The sequence below is a fragment of the Cardiocondyla obscurior genome, linkage group LG14 (genome assembly GCF_019399895.1).
Source record: "Cardiocondyla obscurior isolate alpha-2009 linkage group LG14, Cobs3.1, whole genome shotgun sequence".
NCBI classification, from domain to species: Eukaryota; Metazoa; Arthropoda; class Insecta; order Hymenoptera; family Formicidae; genus Cardiocondyla; species Cardiocondyla obscurior.
The window spans coordinates 4,075,441-4,080,250 of NC_091877.1; the positions used below are offsets into that span (position 1 = coordinate 4,075,441).

The window sequence follows — 4,810 nt, forward strand, 5'->3', positions numbered from 1 at the left end:
CTCACACTCTATCTCACACTCTATCTCACACTCATTAGTTTCTTATGGTCAAGTGTCGTTTGCGTTCACGCTCGCACCCTTTCACGCTCTCACTCACTCACTCACATATCCCTGTTAGCAATCGCTTCAAGATGTGCAACATGCATGCTTTAAAAAATGTGCAATCTGCATGCTTTCACTAGATACGAATCTTTTCATGCCTGGTGGTAAAAAAACTTTTTTTGTATTTTATGGTTCACCTAAAAATTTTTTTTTACATATGTACGCTTATGAGAAAAATATATTCGTTCTCCGTCAGTGTCTCACGCTTTCTTATCGTTTATTTTGACCACCGAGTTTGTTTCTCCTTCTTCAACCACTGCGTGAGCAGTGAACACCATACTGTTTCGGCATCATTCGTTGTCTTAACATCGTATAGAGAAGGATCTCTATGAAGAAATTTTGTGTGGCTTATTCGCTGTTGTAGTTTTGCTGTTGTAGTTTTGTAATTTTGTTGTTTTTGTACAGAGTATTATACTTATTAGTGAAAATGGCTTATTTTGGAAAGCAAGGTACATATCTTATAAATTACAATTTATATTGTGGTATGATTATAACGTGTTATTATATTTTAGAGAAACGTCAGTTATGCGAAAATTTTATTAAAGGGCGTTGTAACACCAATCAATGCGATCTTGTACATACGTACAAGTATTGTTTTTCATACCAAAATACGACGTGCCGCAACAGTACTTGCTTATACTTGCATATTACAAGTGTTGAGCAAGCCCGATACGAACGAACTGGGAAGGCGTCCGATCGGATGAGGGCAGAGGTGGGGCGAACTCTTCAAAACACAAATATATGCGGCGATTATAAATCTGGAAGATGCCAAAGGGAAAATTGTAATCGGCGACATATTGCACATGCTGAAAAAATGGAGTGCATTATTTGCTGTGAGGAAGTATCGAGAGACACATTTGGTGCTGGAAGGTGTAAGCATGTGTATTGCTACACATGTGCCTTAAAATGTGCAGATTATATTCAAACTGAAGATATTTTAACAATTGAATGCCCCATGTGCAAATCTACAGTATCATACGATTTCTTATATTAACAATTTTTTACCATTTTTTTCTGTCATTATTACCATTATACACTACATTTTTTACCACGTTTTTCAAATAATGCTTTTGTTGTATAATCACTTTTGTTGTATAATGACTTTTGATGTATTTTGATTGTATAACCGCTTTTGATGTATTTGATTGTATAACCGCTTTTGTATAACCGCTTTTGTAATTTTACATTTTTTTATATTTTTGTATTTTTGTATTTTTGTATTTTTGTATTTTTGTATTTTTTTGTATTTTTGTATTTTTATATTTTTATATTTTTGTATTTTTTTATTTACGTAGTAATATTAATATAAGATTAATATAAGATTAATATAAGATTAATATAGTGTAAAACAATGTTCTAGTATTATTAACATGGCATTTAAGATAAAAATAAAATTTGTTTTTTTTTAATTACATTGAATTGAAAAATAAAATTTGCCTTTTTTAATTACATTGATTTCTTCATTATTTCATTACTTTAATAAACGCAATTTTAAGAGTGTGAGAGCATAAAAAAAAACGAAATTTTTTTTTTCTTTTTACTTTTAACATTTTTATTGAATATATATTATCGTAAGAGCTTAAACTATTTTCTACAAAATTAGAATTGTAATAAATTAAAGCTAATGATGTACAAAAAAAACGATTTTTTTTTTCACTTTAACATTTTTATTGAATATATATTATCGTAAGAGCTTAAACTATTTTCACAAAATTAGAATTGTAATAAATTAAAGCTAATGATGTACAAACTATTATTTATAAAAAATGATGTTATCCTATGATTATATCTTTTTAAAATTACAAAAATAGCATGATTACAACAATAACATGATTACAAAAAGCTAATTATAAACAACACAGGCTGATTATATACGACACAAGCTAATTATATATGACAAAGGCTAATTAAAGATACAGATTAAAAATGATTCAGATTTTAAATGATACAGATTTTAAACATAATGGCAGTTCCTTTTTTTTAGTCATTATCTGGAAAAGAAAAAAGTATAAATTAATAAATTATCATATTAGTTATTAAGATATTGGTTATTAAGATATTGACATGTACTTACATAGGTTTATTTTTACTTTCCACGCTTTGCAAGTACTGCAATAGTAACATGGCAGAGGGTCAACACTAAACGGAAGAAATGGTATGCAATATTTACAGTATGCATGGCCGCATACCAGTGCCTTGAACCCTTCAATTAATTTCACTTCGCAATAATTGCAGGTTGGCATGTTTCCTGAAAAAAAAATTTGTTAAGTAAAATTTTTTTAATTGAGTAAAAATCTTAGTACAACAGTAAATACTTACGTGTTGGCAGTTCTGCATCTGCAGTTCCACATGCTACACAGGACCATAAACATTCGCCTAATAAATTGAGCGTGCATGATTTTTTTTGTTCCTCCGGTATGTTTCACGTAGGAGATATGCAATTCGCTTCAATTCATCATATGCCTCCTTACTGTGTGGTCTTATATTATTATTAATGTTATCGACTTCTTCTTGGCGTAAATGTACGTATTTACAGGAGCTGCCTTGAGTACAATTATTTTTTGTACATCGGCGTATTTCATGATATTTATTACAATTTTGTCGTTGGCACACTCGAATTAAAAAATCACGACAACTCATTTTTTTAATAAATGGAAAAAACCCGACAAATATACAACAAAAAACAACAATTATACAAACAAGAGTCAAAATAACAAGAGCAGATAGATAATCACTTTTTTTACTGATAATTTTTTTAAGATCCTCACCGTCCGATTGACGAGCGAACAATGAAAAAAATTCCGTGCTGCGTTTCTATCCCTGCTTTCATAAGTGTGTTCGTAAATACACTCATGATTAGAAGCGGATATTCATATGAACGAACCTAAGGTTCTTTTTTAACACCCTTTTTACACACCGCACATAACGATATTGTTTTTTCACTGTGTTTGCGATGCAACTGATTCAGTCGGCGTTTTATCCCATTTAAATTTTTTTTGCAATACCTATTTGTATAAATAATGTAGATACATCTATCATAGGCACGTTTTCCGTTTGCCCGCCTCTGAGATATGAAACAAGTGCAGCATTGTCACTGAGAACATCATTGATAATGATCCATCCCTGCGTTTTTTCCATGATGATTTTTGCGTGCACAACCTCCTGCTCCGTCCATACCTGAGCTCGCAGAGGCAAGATTCCATTTAAAACACATGGTATTGCTTGCCACCTCATTTCATGGAATTGGCTCTCTAGTCGTAAACATTCATGCGGCATTCTTTCAGTTGTGCGAGCCCAGTCGCGAAGATTTACAGTAATCGAAGTAGCACCGACGTACTCGATGATCCCTCTTTGCCATTTTGAACCTTCGCGAATGGCAACGAGAGTTCCTATTATTATTTCATTCGGTGACAGTATCAGTTGAGATGCTGCAAATCTCATGCGTAAGGCCATTCGTTCCAGCATTTCCTTATGAGCTGCTTCATCGTTGATTAATTTCACCCAAAACATTGTAGGTGATTGTACGCGTACCACGCGTACCTCAATCGGCCAAGTGGACAGCTGTCTTACGTCGATGTTGGAAATCATCTGAAAAAATAAATTAAAAAATTTAAAAAAGTATAAAATTATAAATTTTTATGTATTAAAATGGTTTTAAAAATATTTAAGAATATATAAGAATATATACTTTCCTGCCAATTCTTGGTGACAAACGATGACTGATCGAATTACGATGAGTGGTTTGTGCAAGTGAACCATGAGACTGTTGATTGGTTGAAGATCTGATCTCTGGAGCCAAATTGTTTCATATGTCGAGTGAGAGTGATAAGTGCACCATCTTTTGTTTTTCCTCGCTCACTTTGCCCTCAAACATATATGTGCGAATCGCCCAACCCTCATTTATAAAATAGACTATGAGATCAAAGCACAAAGGGTTAAACGCAGCGACTCAAAACAGAGAAAGGATGGTGTACATTTCTTTGTCGAAAGAAATAAGCCTAACGTTTTTAATTCCGTAGCAAAAGTTTTTTAAAATACTTAGGACGAGGGTAAACTCGAATTTTTTTATTCTAAGAGATGTCAACTGTCTTTGCATTTAACGGCTCTTTAATATTGTGCTAAATGAATCAATTAGTATAATCTTGAGAGAGTGGTAAGAAATGAAATCACCACATGATTAATCGGGCAAAGAATACAATGCATCTGTTATGGACTCAGTTCTAATAAATGCGTGAATCTCGAATAGTGATTGAAAGATCAGATCGACTATAAGAAATGAACAACGAAGAAATCGAAGTTGATGAAGAAATATAGTTACGACGAAATCGAAGTTGATGAAGAAATCGAGATTCATCCCTTGTCGGAGGATAGTGCTTGCAACAATTCGACGACGATGAAATGGTTGGAAAATACTACGCGGGAACGACTCAATTTGCAGAATTTAAGCGCTGATTACTCCGCGTACGAAATTTTGTTACATATACTTTATTACGAAGACGAGGTGGCGACAACGCGCGCCTTGTTTGATATCGATGCAATACGATTTATGACCCCATCTTCCAAGATTCGCAAACACGTTGTAGGATCTGAAGTATATCAGTCTTACTGGCAACGTGGCAAATGAATTTCAAAGCCGCAACGCTTCGTTATATCCGTGTGATATATGTGCCCGTGTGCACACAACTGTGGAACGAGCAATGTACTTCGA

The 4,810-nt window shown here is 33.3% G+C and overlaps 1 long non-coding RNA gene across 1 annotated transcript; it reads right to left on the reverse strand.

Moving 5' to 3' along the window:
- Positions 1 to 1,830: 1,830 nt before the first annotated feature.
- On the reverse strand, positions 1,831 to 2,489 carry LOC139108253 (uncharacterized). Its single transcript, XR_011546631.1, has 3 exons — positions 2,422 to 2,489; positions 2,177 to 2,350; positions 1,831 to 2,093 (listed from the first exon to the last, which is right to left on the reverse strand). It is a non-coding gene; the product is annotated as an uncharacterized lncRNA (long non-coding RNA).
- Between the last annotated feature and the right edge of the window lie 2,321 nt (positions 2,490 to 4,810).